At 38.0% G+C, this 17,387-nt stretch overlaps 1 long non-coding RNA gene across 3 annotated transcripts in view; it reads left to right on the forward strand.

Moving 5' to 3' along the window:
- Window positions 1–17,387, forward strand: part of LOC134154402 (uncharacterized) — a 34,448-nt gene that overhangs the window by 14,407 nt on the left and 2,654 nt on the right. For 2 of the 3 annotated variants that reach the window (XR_009961361.1, XR_009961360.1), the window contains exon 3: window positions 6,870–7,839. The exons of the other annotated variant lie outside the window; for it this stretch is intronic. This is a non-coding gene — a long non-coding RNA (uncharacterized LOC134154402). Of the gene's footprint in view, window positions 1–6,869; window positions 7,840–17,387 lie in introns of those variants that run through there. 3 annotated transcript variants of the gene reach the window in all.

Here is a 17,387-nt window from a genome sequence, read left to right on the forward strand (position 1 = left end):
ATTTCCCTTATAGTTCTATTTTTCAAAGAAAAAACCTTTCAAGAAGCCATGTGATGATATGAAATTACTGTTTTACCTGCAGAGACTTTGGCTATTAATAATCAAAGTTTATTAATAACTTTTTAGTTATTAAAGGAAATGCACTCTTGACATCATGCAAAAACAAGATGAGCGTATTTCCTGATTGTAACCAAGAAAGGGTTCTTTGCAGATTTTATTTAATATATGTTACATGCAGTATCAAGCAGCCAGGCACAACCTTATACTCTGTGGTTATATCACTCATTCAGAATACATCTAATGTATTGTGGTCATTCTAGGATATGCAAACCATTAATTGCTATAAATTCTTATTACATATGGCTAAAATACTGCAAGTGTACAGAGGCAGTTTTAGAGCTCTAAAAGGTGTTCAGTTTATTTGAAGTGCAGTTATGCTGATTTAAGTGACCCTGTAAAATTAAAGTTTTGAATTCATTTCTTTGTCTCAAAGAAATCCATATTGAATCTTCTTAAATGAAAGGCCAAAAAGAAAGAAGGTTCTTCCAACTACCTGTTCTGCAAACTCAGACCGAGACTGGAGAGCCAAACCATTTTTGCTGGGCTTTCCCTCCTGCAAGTGGTTGCTGTTGAGCACTCACCATTCACTATTGGCTACCTAGACACCCATCACAAATCCTTTCTACTCTGAGTTATAATTGTACCTGAGAGCAGAAACTTCTGGGCCTTGTTCAGATAGCGTGTAGAAGTGATACATCCATTTTAAAACTAATATTGTGTATGCAGAAATAGTATTTTGATGACAATGGACTTTTTGCAAAAACTTTTCATTTTGTTAAGACTTTTAATTTAGTGACTTTGAAAATGTTTACATACAAAATTGTAATTTTATCACCTCTACTTTTTTAACCCCTATATGCTGAAACTAGATAGAATACTATATATTTTCTTTTTCTCTCTTTTATTACCCCCCCTCCCCATTTTCTTCAACTAATAAAAAAGCAAAAGAAAAGGATAAAGGGAGAAGAATCAATTTAATGCAGACAGAAAAATAAACATCTTCCCTTTCTTTCTGAGTAACGTATTACAAAGTTTGTTTTTCCCTCACCAAAACTAGATAAAAATTTTTAAAACTATTTAATGAACCCAAAATCTTTCCCACTCCATTTGTTTATGATGTAGTCTAACCTTTGTTACACATTCTGAATCTGTACAGAATGTTTCGATTGTGGACTTTTACACTGTTGAAGAACAATGCTGAAATTCTTAGGATAGAGTATTGAAAAATTAAAAGAAAACTAGAGAATAGAATAGCTTCAGTATGTGCTGTATAAATATTTGTAAAACAAGGAACATACAATATATAATCAGTCAATACTTCTTTTGTAACATCAGCTTCCTTGCTAGATAGCTTTTTTTATTTAGCAGTTGAAGCAGTCTTGAATTCCTTGTGTGTGAATGGTTGATGGATTGAAGGAGGTAGCCAGAATTAGAATATTAGGTGCTGAAGGATAAAACTGTGAAAGGTGCAGTAGAATAACATAGTGGGAAGAATATTAGTATAAGCATAGACAAGGGAAGCTAGGCTGTTTGAGAGCAGAACTGATGGATTTATTCATTCCAGATAATAGAACATTTCCTCAGTTGAGGTAAATTTGCATTATTCCATTATCATTAGAGAAACTGTATCAATTTCTACACTGAATATATTGGAGGATACTGAGCTGATGCAGCTCCTGGGCACGTGCTTATGCATTTGTGAACTGGTGAACTGGCCATGGTGAGTGTATACTGCAGTGGGGAGAGCTACACGGAGTGGTCCAAAGCAGAGCCAAGGAATGAGCTAACCATTACGTGGTATGTGTAATTAGGAGTATTTGACTGGGGCTTGCTCTCTTTCATTTCAGCAATACAAATGTTCCATAGATGGTTAAGCTGAGTAAACTGAATCCTACATTCACTTTTGTCTTCAAAACTTCAAGCAATGGAAAATCTGTTACAAGTCTAATAACTAATGATTAGTTACCTTCATTGAACTTTAGTTCTAGACTGAATTTCTCAAATTTCAACATCTAGCTAGTGTATCTCAATAGGCATTACTTTTATTAGATGTACAGTCATGTGGATTGTAATCAAGGAATTTCTTAATCTCTTGAACAAACTTAAGTAGTTTAAATATACCTCCTAAATAAACATAAACATTATTATGTTTATTATGTTTCAAACTAATGGTCATGTTTTCCTGCTCTAACATTCTTCTCTAAGCCCTTTGCAAATTTCCAACCTCCTTTTTTGGAATGTGGATTCCCAAAAAGGACTCTATATTCTAGGAATGAGCTCACTGATGCGTTATACAGAGAAAATATAATTTCTCTGCTGCTCAATCATATTTCTTTGTTTCTTCATCGAAAAATCTTTTATGCTCTTAAATATGAATGGTTCTTCTCAATTAGCTGTTCTCTGGAGCCCCAAGGCATTCCCCAGTGTCTAGGCCAGATCCACATTCTTTCTTCTGAGCTGTCCAAGCTTTTGTTTTGGAAAAATACTGTGCTTAAATGGGCCTAGTGTACCAAGATAGGCAAACTGCTCTGTTTGACTGCTCACCTAACCTTTGTGATACCTGCATGTTTTATCAACAATTTTGTACTTATTTGGCTCATTAGATTAGATAATTAATGAAAATGATGATTCTCCATTTGCAGCTTCCCCATTAGTTTTTAAAGATCTTTCAGTCCTTAATCAACTTAACATGTGCTTCACTGATGGCTTACAGTTTGTCTTTCTCCTATAATAAGTACAGAATGATACAAGTATAGTATGGCCTGTAACATGCTGTACAATTACTTACGTATGTGACATCTACTTGCTCTTCAAATGAAACTTGTAGAACAAAACTGAATTTGTTTGATGTGGCAGATTTATTTTAAATCGTGTTAGCTGCTCTTGAGTTGTAACCGTTCTGTAGTACAACTGGACCTTCCATTGGTGATCAGCCGGTATAGTTTAACCTTCCTTTTCCTGTGGCTCTTGAATTTACTCTGAGACTGCACAAAAACGGATCAACAATGACTTGTTGTTGAATAAAGATTATTCTTTCTTTATTTTTCTTGTTGCTCTCTGAGTGAAAAAAAGAAAAGGGAAAAAACCTAAAACATAGATTTCATGTGTTCTAGTGCAAATGAAGGTACTTTTTGGTGAAAGAAGGAAAAAAAGTGGAGGGTGCAAACAGAACATTTCTGGATTTGATAGATGTATGCAGAACATTGACAAAATCAGGAGCTCTGCAGACACAAAGCATGGTTTTGTGGAAAGATAATTTTCACTTCAAAAAACACTCTGAATAAAACATTGCAGGGAGTACTTGTAAACGCTAGACTCCAAAATATCACATACATTATTATGTATTTGTAAAAGTTTGAGTGTTCTTTGTGCAGTATTTGGAAAAATGACTGTTTTGAATTCCTAAGCAATTCTTTCCATTTCTCTTAGTCCTTCTGAAGTGCGTACAATTGGCAATTGTTATGAACAGGGAAAAAAGATACTGATGAAGAAATTTTCTTTCGTACTGCGTCCTCTGGCTAGAATGTCCTTTGCTATCCTTGCTGCACACAGCCTTACTACATACAGTGCAAATCTATATGTTGAGAGCTAGCTGCATCTTTTAAGATGATGGCCAGTTATAAAGAACTTGATGCATGATGAAGCTTACCTTTCATAGGTTTAGAAGTAAGTTCTTTGGCTTGTTTTCAATGTTGATACAAAGAAGCCTATACAAAGGCCTTAATTTAAACCTTTCTTTTAAAGGACATTCCCCAAAACATGAAGCATGATTCTTCTTCAGGTTCTCAGGAAAGGACATCATTGTTACTAAGCTACCTTCACAAGTTATTCTCTGATTAGGAGCTTCTTCGTGTTTGGATATATATCATAAGTAAGAACAGATTTGTCCACATACTTTCTAACTTACACAGATCACAGAGCCATGAGGCATGAAAGCAGCATAAAATCTAAAACAACTCTTTATTACCTGTCGATGGAATACCTACAATAATGTTATGCTCTTACTCAGTTTAGAAGCTTAGTCCTCCATATATTATTGTTTCCTTTAGATATATGCCTTTAAAAGTGTATCATTAGCATTATGGTATAGCCTTTTTCTTCTTCCATGGCTCAGCAGAACTGCTGCTGTTCATGCTGCCCTGCTCTATCAGGGCTTTTATAAACATGGTGCATTTTTGCTTACTGTTTTGGCTTTCCCTTCTATCTCCAAGAGAGAAGAAGATCAATGAGGTAAACTCTTTCTTTCCCTAATTTTTATTCAGCTAAATATTATAGTAACAAAACAGGAGGGGAACATACTGTGCGAGAGTAATGTGCCCGAAAGAGATGGCACAAACACAGCTCCCGGGGTTTCTCTGCTAATGTAATAACTGATTGACATGATCAGAACAAAATTTACATGGCTGGCTCCTCGTAGCATTATCTTTAAATCATAATGCTGCTTCTAGTGCTTGAGAGTAATTGTTTCCCGGTTTGCCTTTAATAGCATCAGCAAAGAAGTCTGTATTGTCTCCCGGGTTACTAGGTACCTAACAAGTCTGGGATTCAGAATTAAGTCAAAGGGAAAAGAAGATGCATTTGAAGCCCCTTCACACTACCAGTTATCTGCCTGCAAGCTGAAGTGTCTTGCCTCATCTTAGAGGCATGCGGGCTAAGAAGAGAGACTCTCTAAGCTGCTTCCTGCTGTAAAACCCCCTAAAGGTTTCAGCGAAATCAGCTGTAGTGTACAGAGCACCTACTTCTCCTTCCTCATAGAAAAGACTCTGAACATATGCACAGACGGTGGAATGGTGTTGTCATGGGCTGCTTGTTCTAAGCATCCTAATGGCCTAGGTGGGAAGGCTATCCCAGAGAAGGCTATCACAGGAATGCGTTGGCTAACATCCACAAGGTTCAAGTCTGGAGTTCAGGACACCAAAGGCATCTTTGTGAGGAGATGTGGTTGCACTTCAATTAATTATGATGGGAAGATGTCTGATGAAGAGCTACTGCTTTATGTGTAGAGAGCTGCTGTCTCCAAAGTCTGTAGGATCAAACAAGAGAATACCTGTCTGACGGCTGGCTGGTAGGAAAAGTGTGGCTGTTTAGATGTGGGGTGAAATAATAGCTTGGATTGGCTTTGTTCATTTGACTGATGGAGAGAGATAGAGGGTGTCACTGGGAGTTTATCTATAAGAAGGGTTGTTATAGTAATTGACTTCTTTCATTTCACAGTTTCTGCTCTTTGTCTTTGCTAAATGAAGGATGCTCAGGATCAGGAGTGCCTCCTGAAATGGAGGGGCATAACCATGACATCTGTGCTTGCAAGCACAAGCTGAAATCACTAGTGCTTCACATCACTGCATTTCTACCACCTGTGAAATTGCCTTACCTCAGTGTTCTGCTGGGTCATGTTCCAGAGAGAACGACGTGCATAATCTACCTCTGAACTTAGGCAGGCAGAGCAAATTCACTCTCCTTTACTGTTTCGCTTGCCGACCTTCTTGTGCTTTGCATGACAAGATGAAATGTGTACTACTGGACTGGAATAAAACAGAAAGGCAGTTGCAGCTTGTTTAATGTGGTGAGGACAATGTGGTGAAGGGGAGCAACTTTCTGTGTTGATCAGACATCTGGGACTCTTAAAGAACATTGCTGAAAAAGATCCAAAAGCCTAAAAACCTCAATAGCTCACAAATTCATCCATCACCACTCCAAATCCTTCTCTAATTAAACTGCTTGGAATTCTACTTGATGATGAAGAATGCCATTTGAGAAAGGTCACAAGAAACATTTTCAGATTCACTCATCTGGAATAGATATGTATTTAAATTGCTCTTTTTTACTGTACTGATCATCACAGTGATTTCAGAGTTCTACCTTTACACTAAGAAGAAAGATCATAGGTCATGGATAGACCCAAGCCTATCTGCCCCTTGCTGTACACTTAGGTTAGGGCCGCAAAAGGAAGTTCCCTCATGGTAAGATAGGCTGTGGAGGTACACCATATGGGCTATGCCGGTGGTAACTCCTTGGGCAGTACACCCAGTAAAGCCTCAGAAGAACCAGTACACTGGGTCCCCATCCCACCTTGCCTCACAGTGACTATCCATGCCTGTACAGCCTGTTATGACCTTGGAAGAAGTGACTGAGATTGGTAGCCAATGTCCACAATCTTACAAATCATATATGAAAATCTTCATCTGACAAACAGCCACAAGATATGTGCCTCATGGTCTGGGAAGCCATGGAGGGAGAGCTGAGAGAGAAATTCACATGCAGGATGAGCAAATAGTTCTTCTGGGATCCCATGGCTCCATGGGGGTTGAGACTAGGCTAGGAGGACAGCTGAAGCCAGAGCAACTTAGTGATATCGGCCGTGACTGGCCCCCACTTGCTCTGTAGTGGTTGGATTAACCAGCAGCCGCTGTGCCAGTACAGCTGCAGTAGTCGTGCAATGGCATGCTGATGAGCGAGCTCCATTAGAGCACTGCTTTACCCAGGAACCACTGGCAGCACTTCTAGACTGATTGATGCTCCTTCTTGCTTTTAAAAACAAAACAAATGAGTAAACTCAATCTCTTTGTTCTCCAGCTACCACAAACTCCTTTTGACAGTCCAACTTCGTCCAACTTGTTGATACTCCACCTTTGATGTGCAAAGAATAATTCTCAGGTTCTCAATGGAGACTTGAGGACTAGGGTTTCTGTATATGAGAAACTATTCTGCAGACAATGTGAGCATCTGAGTTACTGAGGCTACTGTCTGGCTATCCTACTAACTAGTTACAAACAAATCTGTGCAAACTGTTTTATATTTTCTCATTTCAGTGTTACCTCTGGAGCACAGAAGGTCAAGAATGAAGAATGAAACATTTGAGCAAGCGGACTACAGTCCTGATAGTTTACACAATGTTTTAAGTCCCTTCACTCATCAGTAATAGAAATCTTGCCAAGCCCAATTACTCCTCCTACCCAAAGCTGAATTAACTTCCCACTGTAACAGTAACAGTAACTTGCTTGCTTTGTCTTAATACAAACTGAGGAAAAATGATTATACAGAGTAACACATCCTTACCTGCCTCTAGAATTTCACTGTGGGCCATTTACAGCTAGGAACGTAAATATGTATTTCAATAGCCCAAGATTTTCAAACGCAAATATCTCAATTTTTAAGTTACACATATATTGTCATTGGCCCTCTAGATATTCAAAGACATTGAGCACAACTGTGGTCTTTAAAAGTTTTAACATCTCTGGAAATAAAGGAACAAAGAATGGCCTATACTATCTATAACTTTTGCATCCTAGTTTGCTAATCTGCCCCTGAGTAGAAAAGGACCTGAGAGAGGAGAACGGATTTATATGAAGAACATTCTGTAGAAACTGGAACCCAAATTTAAACATTGACTTTAATCAGTGTGGCAGAGGCAGTGTGTCAGAGCAATGCTGTGAAGAAAAGAAACCCTGTAAAATGGAAAAGTGGACAGCAAAGAAGTAAAAACTTGTTAGCCAAGTCTCCATGCTTGCAATATAGGAGGGTGCTAGATTTGCCAAAAGTCTTGTGACTTCGAACAAATGGCTATTCTGCATGTGCAGCTCACCTTGCACATGGTCAGCTGTCCTGACAGCAGATTCCCAGCTTTATGCTCATTGATAGGTGAGCTCAGTGTATGTAGAAGAATAGCACAGAGAAACAGCCTTATTCCCTGTCTCATACTCAAACTGTCAAATTCCAATGCACATGATTGTCCCTCCCTGCACAGAGCTAAAAGAATAAATGGAAATTATGTCTTACTAAGTGGAATGTCTTCTTTATATCTTTGTTATAATTTTTGAAAAGGGTTTGAACTTGCCCTTAAAAATGATAATTTTTCTTTTATTTTACTCCTATCAGCAGAATTCATAGTTTGGGACTTACTTACACTTTGCTTGAAGATACAGACTACTTAACAGGATATTTCTTAGAGCTAGAAGAGGAACACTGAGTTGTGGATAGCATGGAGGCTACAAGGAAGCATCTTTAAGTTGCAACGCTTGAAAATCTTGTACTGCTACTTTTTCATTTCATGACCTAAATGCTGCAATATAAGAGGAGAAATTAAGTGGAAAATGATTCTCTTCTCCTCATAATATCTTTCTTATTAAGACATCTTCTGTTTGGTATAGGTAAGAGTCACCCCTGAGATATTTTCTCTTCCTGAAGGAGAGACATGAGAGTCCTGGGCTAGAGAAGAGCAAATTCTGCCAATTCTCTGAGCTGTGCTATTGTATTTTGCTGTAAGGCAAGCAGGGATGTATAACAACATCTAAATCTTCAATCTCGTATCTCAACTTTATTATTCCAGATAATTTTTTTGAAGAGCTTCATAGCTTGGGAGGTCAGAAGAGATCACAGTCTTTGTCATCTCACCTCTCACAGAGCATGTGCTGTTAGAAGTTTCCTTATTGTCCCAGTGCCAAGTTCAAATCATTGTGGTTGAACAAGAGAAATTTTGTTTAGAATTTCTGAGGTCAAAGCAGAATTTGAAGACTAATTTTCTGGCACAAATCATTCTTTTTCTTTAGGCTCCATTTCAAACCTGATTCTTGGTTATCCTCTTTTTCACTGAAAAAGGTTGTACATCAAGGCTTAAAATGTTTAATTGTCTTGAAACTCCTTTAGATTCACATGTATGGATGGCAAATATACTAATTACATAATAATAACAATAGCACTAGAATAAGGTAAAATGGGATATCCAGGCTCAATACACTGTTAGTTTAAATATGTGATATCAGAAAATTAATTTTATGTAAGTTTGTTGCTGCACTATAGGAATCCAGGGAATGGTGACAAATGGAATATAGTCGGTCCAACAAGAAATACTGAGCAGAGCCAGGAAATTGTTGTCAGGCAGCAGTGACATCAGTCTGCATTTCTTGCCAGCCACCTTCCACCACGTCCACAGGTCCAAATCACCACTCTGTAAAGGGTCACTCCCTTCCTGTTAAATCACTGCAAACAGGGCAAAACCTAAGAAACCTAAGAGACTTTTTTTTGTTTTTTTTTACTTTACATGAGTGTACCCTGATTACTCACTATCTAATGTTGAATCCACAATTAATTCATTTAAATGGACACAATATTCAGCAGTTCAGATTAATTGCCTTCCTGGCTGCTGCTGTCCCTTCAGTTTGGCTTGTTCAGAATTTTAGCATGTTCCAGATCTTGTTAAATAGATGAAAGCTCCAGTTTTAATAAATAGGTCAGCCCTTCAACAAAGCTGTTACCTCACACTTTTAAGCTGTACCCATCCCTACAGCTGTGTCTTCCAGCTGCCTTTGAGAGCGTGTATCTGAAATCCTTAATAAATAATCCATCATTGTATTGTTTAATATATGCTTCAGTTTGGGGGCAAAACTGATGAGGAAACTGATTGCTAACTAATGTTTTTTGCTTACTTGGCTTGTTCATTTCATAATCAGTAGAAAATGTTCTTCAGTGGTTGACTGATTATTTTTCAAAGATTAAAAATGTTATAAAGTATTGTGTGGGAAATGGAATTTAATCTCTACAAAGGAGAAACGAACCTTCAGTTTTCAGATGCTACTTTAGAATATGCCTAAAAATCACAGCTTCACCAATCCTTAAACAGTGCGGCTTCCAAGAATGTTTTGATGACTTACAAAGATCAAACTAAAGGTTAGCTTAACTATTTTAAGTTGCATAACTTTCAAAAGACAGTGATGACTAAAAAAAAATAAGTAATTTTTCGTAGCAACCAGTATAATGTCTGGTAAAGCACGGAAAAGGGTGTATAACTTGAGAACTCATGGTAGTCTAAAAAACAGAAGTAATGTTTTTACTGAAAAAGATACCTCTTTAGGGTAGATAATCTGCTTTTCCATACCTTTGGAAAAAACTCAGTAAAGTACTTCAATTTTACCATGAGGTAAACTGAGCAAAATCAATTCTGTTGTTCTCATTGACAATTATTGAATTATCTTGGAGTACAAGAGACTTTCAATCTGTTTCTGCATTGAAATAGCTCGTACATTATTATTACAAGGTTAGCATTATTCCAGATAACCAGTTGGAAAAGTTAATTCTTTCACTTATATTTAACTTCAATAGAAAGTTAAAATCACAGATTCTCTTCTGGAAGTTATTTTTCATCCTTGTATCCACCAGCAGCATCTTATCACATAAGCACTCTCATAATTTTGAGATGAACATGTTTTGACCTGAATCTTGACGAAAGTGGGTATTTTAAGTGTATATTTAAAAAATAAAAAAAAAGCACTGAGTCAAATATATGCCTGACTGAAGTGTGATTGTATAGCTTTGGCAATGTTTTTGGATTCGGGAACCTTGTGGTTCCTTCTGTTTTTTTCTATAGTTGTCCTGAGAGATCTTTCAATTGTTTGATTCTGCCCTCATTTAATTTGTGCTATTGCCTTAGTCTGAAAATAGTTGAATTCTAAGTCTCAGTCTCTTTCTCAGAGCTCTGCCATTTAAAGTCCCTGCCTATTAAGAGTATCATATTTATTTGTCTGTAATAACATGTCATAAAAATAGACATAATTTTTTGAGAAAATTGCTTTGGAATAGTTGAATGCAGTCTTCATCTCATTTGCAGTTTCAATCAACATCCTATGACAATAATAACAGAAAAAATATTTAAAAATGTGGTACCAAAGAAATTAAAAATAATAATAAAAATAAGTGCTAGTAACTTGTGAGTATATGGACACATAATAGAATCTGACATGGCTCATGTGTCAGTCATTCCATATCTTCCAAAAATAATTTGGGACACAAGTTCAAAATTTGCTCTAAGCTGTTTTAGAATATTTAAAAGAAAGGTGTACAACAGTTGATCTTTTTTTAATGTGAACTATCCTCATCTTTTTGATTTGTTTGCTCATCTTTTCCATTCCAAAATGAAAACCTGAATAAACTTAATTTCAGGTCAAATATATACTTTTAAACCTGAAGTATGAAATTTGATTAACTTTTCAGGAAAGGTCAGGCAGCTTTACCCTTTATTTTAAACCACTTAGCCTCTTTGTAACTCCAAAGTATTTTTTGCTTTTTATTTGCTGAATCAGCATTCATTTGTTATTAACTTTGGTTGATCTGAATCTGCATTTTTGGGAATGTAGGAATTATCTTTCAAGTTTTATCCAGCTCTAGTTTGGATACACCAGACTTCATTTTCTCACATATCAGCCTAAATGATTGATTTTTCCTGGAAGTTTTCAATTGTTAAAAATTAATTTAGTATTCATTCATCCATATTTTTTTTCCAAATATATATTTAAATTATACATTACTTTCTTTAGCCATTGACTGGAACAGTTAAAGACATGTATGAAGTTTGTTCTTCATGAACATTAAAAATTTCTCCCTTCAAATGGAAATAGAGCTTCATAGAGCTTGTTGTTTTGCCATGACACAATTACTGCTGTTTTCCTGTTCCATATCCTGGGGGCTGTATATCCATTAGAGAGTCGTTAGAAAAAAAATGCACAATATCAACTCCACGACAGAAACAAGAACCCAAGACCTCTCACCAAACCATGGCAGCACTGTAGGCAGCAGGCTGAATGCAGGCGCTCTTTTACTTGCTCTCTGTCTCTGGCTTTATCAAGATACCATTCCTTCCTGCACAGTGACCCAGCTTGAGTACGCTGGCATCAGTACTGTTTGCGCATTAGGGATGCCCAGAAATATATTGGATTTGGCTCTCTTCAGCTACATTTATATTAATAAATGAAGTAGATCAGGGATGATCCTGAGCACTGAAGTTGACCGGCACAGAACGGCTCACATCTATGTAAGTAATTTTTTGTTACCCTCACAGTTGGGTGACTGCATGCATGCTGTCTGCTGTGAAAGGTCCCTGGGACCCTCCAGCTCTCAAATCATGCTCAGGAATTGCTTGGGAGAAGGCTGGTTGACATGGGCCAAACTCTTGGGCCATTCTCTTGGTTTATTAGTACAGATGAAACTATTCCAGCTGTCAGAAATGTTCCCAGGCACTGTTTCATTTACTAATGCAGACGCAGCTTCACTGTACTAGCAGTGAGAATGACAGCTTGTGAATACCAAGGCACTGAAGTGCCCTGCAGAGCCAAGATGGCTTTGGGGTATGCATGTGTGCAAAAATGGCTGTGATTACAGACAATCAAGTAGTGATGAGTTTAGATGGATTTAGTTTGGCACAAAAGCCTTTCTTGGATTCGGGTTTTAAAATACCCGCAAACTGGACTTCAGTTATTGTCTAAAATATCTGTCCTGGCTATTAATGCATGAAGTAGGTTGCATCACTGAAGAAACCACTGATAGAAATGCTACCCTGGTTTCTTTGCTTCACTGCTTTTCTAAGACGGTTTCGTGGTGATAGTAGTGCAAAGCACTTCAGAATACCTGAAGAGGAAAGGCTAAGCTTAAAGCTTAAAGGCAGGGCAATATCTCATTCCTTATTCTGCTTTAGCCACTACTATCAAGTCTATTTAAGTAGAAGCAGTCGGCCAAACATTATGTAGGTAGTGAGTGTCACAAAGGAAATCACCCTTTTATCAACACTAGGAAATGCCTACTTACTGCCTCAGAAATTTCTGGCTTTGAAAATCTTTTCTCTGTTTCTTGAGAGGCAGAAGCATCCCTCATCTGAATGGGAGGGTAGTGCAAGTCTAAATGCATCCCACTACCTGCAATCACTCTAATATGGGAAATCTGCTGATGAGTCTATGAGGTATGACGAATCCAGCTGCAGAGATTTTGAATCATGGAGTGCTGTTAATAAAAAACTGTTTACTTCTGTTTTTCTAATATTCTGGTGGTGGTGGGGCAGTCTTCAGACACTTCATTTTTTTCGTGAACTGATATAATTTAGAAATGAATCTTGGAAAGTGGAACTTGCAGAAACAACAGAACTTCTGATTTAAAAGCTGTATCTAGTAGGTGACATATTTCCTCTCAACTGAGAGCTTGTTTTAATACACAGACAGCTTTTTAGATGGCTGACCTAGGAATCTAGCTACAGACCTAAGTAGGTCTTTAGGTTACCATCTTAAGTTTCCTCTGTGTTCCCACTTTTTCTCTCGTGGCTGTGTTAGTAACTCAGGCTGCTCACACATCCAAAGGCTGGTAATGCAGAAGTGTACAAGAATTAGAGCTGTATTTCTCTGCAGAGAGAACTCAGGTTTTTAGCTGAGTTATCCCTTAGTACTTATTACAATTAGATCTTTTGAGCTTTGTTGCCTAAACTGAAATTTCAAGATAGCAAAAATGCCATGTTTCACCTTCAGAAAAAAATCAAAAACAAGAAGAAAATTTCACAGATCATGAAGTTAAATGGAGTTAAATGTGCTGGGCACACTTGTGCATATGAAGAATAATGAGGAAAAAGACAGAAGAGAAAACAACTTATGGGAGAAATCTCTCTGATTAATTTCTCCATATATTTCTAAATATTTGTCCCCACTTCTCATCACTTTGCCTTCCCAAAAATGGAATGACTTTTTGTAATCATTTTGGAAGCCAAAGGATAGAGGCTTTTAGCTCTGATTTGGCATGAGTTTAAAATGCAAGGAATCTAGCTACAGCTGTTCTCTTTGTTCTGATAATAGAGAAAACAAAAACTTAATAGAAAATGGTACTGCAAATGCTATAAAGCCTTTTAGTTTTGTACATCATCTTTCTATAAACCAAGTTTTTCCTACAGACCTATGTCCTGTGGGCTCTCTCAACAGGAGTAGCTTTGCCCAATGTTTTTACAGGATTTACACCCAACAAGTGAGTACGGGTGATTTACAGTGGCAGTGAGGGTTCATAATCTGAAAGTCTCAGTTGCAATACTTAGTTCTGGCTCCTATCTTCAGTTTTAAGATGAACTGAGGCCTAGAAATGAACTACCCTGACCTTTGTGTTAAAAATCCAAGGCATTTCTCCCTTCACAACGTAGTCTTCAAAGTAAACTTGACCCTGGCTGTGAAATTCGCTAATGCATTGAGATACCAGCTTTTTGTATGCTGTGGACATGGCAGGTTTCTGACTGATGTTTAGTTTAGACATATACACAAAGTGCCTGAGGCACCCATTGAGCCTAGACAAAGAAGCCTAGGGAAGGTCTTACCATATCTATTGTCTTACGCTGACATCGGCCTTTCCCATAACAAAGCCCTTCAAGACCTAAAGTAATCAATAATGATGAATGTGGTTTCTTCCCTGTGCACGTCTGAGACAGATGGAGAGTCACTGTGGACAACAATAGCCCGCAGGCAAAGGCCTTGACATGGTTACTTAAAAAAGCATCCCTCTCCAAACACCCACATAAAAATTAGGTGCAGTGTTTGGTGAGATTTGTGTGCTTTTTTTTTTTTTTTTTTTTTTTTACATATTTACTTGCTTGATAACAAATTCCTTCAGAAAGCAGTAACTGCATTGTCTGCTTGCATGAGGATTAGTGCTGTTACTGAGCAGAATTCATGCTCTCAGACAAATGATGATCTATCTTTCCACATGCTTATTTTTCTCTACCTCCTTTCCTTTCCAAGCTCTCATTTCCCAAGTTCTCTTTACCCTTTCTCCATGTCTCTCCTGTCTCACTTATACCATCTATTCCCAGCATGATTCTTCTACAGGGACTTCATATAGCCAGAAATAAATGCCTTATTGATCTTGGAAAGAAACTCTTTATGTATCTTTGTACATTTAAAACCTCCTAATATATATCTCAGTGTTCAGTGTTGGTCAAGTGGAGGAAGTAGACCCACAATGGCACATCCCCAAGGAGACTTCATTTACCACTGTGAAAAGTATGCATGTAAAAGAATAGGATCTCACCTAGCGGGCTAGGAGGTTGACATCATTTTGTGAACAGATGCTGTATATACCTTATCCCATCCTAACCTGCTCTTATTTATTCCAGCCACAGCACATCTCTCCTTCTGCAGAGGTATAGCCAGTCCTATGATAAATGCAGAAAGAAATGAAATCCAAGTAGAATGGAAATGATAAATTGATTATTTTTCAAATGTTGGTTTTATTTTTCAGTTGCCCTAGAGCTCTTCTGTGATGCCAGTAGAGGTACAGCTGAATAGTTGGGAAGAATGATGCAAAGTCTTGTAAAAGCATTTACAGGAGCTCTCATCACATAAGAAAATTATTTTACTTAAACAGTGTGGTTCAATAGTAAAACTAGGAGCAATGACGAAACAAAAGAGGAATGCAAACAGGAAACTGTAAAGTTGGATTTGGCCAACTTTGTTCCAGTGGGATGAGAGAGAAGCTTTCCTGTTTATTATTAATAGAAAGCCTAGTGTAGCATATTAACAGGTTTTTATTATAACATAGTAATTCAGTCTTAGTAGCATTTTACACAGAGTTCAAATGATTGTGTAGTAGTTGATATAAATAGGGAAATGCTGGCTTTTATATTAGAAGTTAGATGAAGGATGTAAGATACATTAGATTTTTAATTAGTATATAATGGAATTGCTTGATCTAAAGGTGTGGATAACTTTTGTTTCTGAAGATGTGACTCCCTCCCCATCAGCCAACAATTCTAATTTTGTGAACTGCTCTGTTGATTACCTAAAAAGATATGTGGTGATACTGCCACATTTGCTTTTCCAGCAAAGGCACATGCTGTCAGTCATCAGCAAAATATTGGCTAAGTTATTGACCAGTGTTGCTGTCTTTGTGCATCAAGGGGAAAAAAAATAGAGACAAATCTTATGCCATCCAGAAATTGGTTCTTAATTCCCAGATTCTTATTTATATAGACTCCTGCAATGAGTGAGTCTGTTTTCTCAGTCTCAAAGCTCCGAAAGAGCAGGCGTGCTCTGTCCACTTCAAACCCTATTTCTCCCACACCAGTGGAAAAGAAAGAGAAAAAGAGGGCTGGCCTTTTTGAATAATTTATTCCAGTGCTTCTGTGTGGGTGGGGAAATCAGAGATTCTGGAGTCAGTGGATTTGCACTATTGCAAATGAGGGCACTGTTCAGCTCTGGATCAGCCTAACTCATCCCTGTGGGCAGCCCTTGGAAAAAAACAAAAAGCACACCCAAAGACAGATTGTTTCCTTTACATACTAACAAAAGTGTTTATTCTAGAAAAAAGCTGGAGAGGAGCAATTAGAGACTTCAGGGAATATGCTAAGTAAAAACATGTTTTTGGTTATACCACAGTACAAATAATTTACTGAATTGTCATCTTTTACTTCGTGCGGTAACCAGTGACACAGTGACCCCGCTGTGGTAAGCCTACACTCTGCAGTGTTCTGAAAATATGATAACCGTTGCAGCCACCCCGAGATGCTGCTCTTCGCTGCACGTGAGAGCTAGAAATTTTCCTGCTCTACTCTGCCACAGTGGCTTGTAGTGGGAGCTTCCATGAAAAGTCTCCTGCATTTGCTGTCACTGGACTGTGTATGCAGCCATGGCTACAGGAAGAGCAAACATGTAATGTGTTGCTATGTGAATGGGAGGGGACAGGGATAGCAAGAGGAAAATGACCCTAAAAGCCCTTTTTGTGGTTTATTTGCAGCAATGCTATATTTACAACATGCCTAAAAAAGCCTTCGTCTGAATCTATTTGGCAAACTAAAGTTATCAGTTCCAGCCCAAAAATCTTTCTTTATGATCTGTCCCTACTGATTGGAAAAGATGAAGTAAGTGCAAGAGAGCAGGAGGGATGGATGAAAACGAGTTAATGTAAGCTCTACTTTTAAAGTAGCTCTTTCTCCGTTATTTTATGTTTTATACCACAGCTGACATTGGTGTTTGGAGCCCTCTCCCTCTTTTCCAACCCCGCATTAAGTATTTGCCAAGAGTCCTCACGACTGAAAGGGAAGTCTAGGCACTGGGTTGGGTGTTCAACAACCACAGAGGGCTTTCAGTAACCTCACTGCCTGGCTGTTCATCCTTTCTTCTCCAACAGCTGGTTCATGGGGGCACCAGACATTGGGAGCGTACTGTAGCTTTGCCAGTTGTGTATGTGGGGTATGTGTGCGCTGTATTGGGTGGCAAAGGCAAGACTGGGGAGCATCATGGCACTGATACAACAGCTAACCTCTCCTAGAGAGATCCTGATTACATCTGTCCTCTGGCTCAACTCCTCTGCTGCTCTGCAATCACTGATGTCTTTCCTTCAAAGTTATTCAACAGTCTTTCTTTACAGATGTAAATGAAACTCTGTGAGACCATTACACTGTGCACTCTTTCACTGATGTATGTCCCTGTAGCCTGGCTGCAGCTATCCTTGCCTGTTATATTTACCTCTACCCCCAACAACATCAACCAGTATTTATTGTTTCCTCTCATTCCTTAAAAACTTGCACGCAATTCTAGAATACA

This window comes from Rhea pennata, chromosome 1 (genome assembly GCF_028389875.1).
Source record: "Rhea pennata isolate bPtePen1 chromosome 1, bPtePen1.pri, whole genome shotgun sequence".
NCBI classification, from domain to species: domain Eukaryota; kingdom Metazoa; phylum Chordata; class Aves; order Rheiformes; family Rheidae; genus Rhea; species Rhea pennata.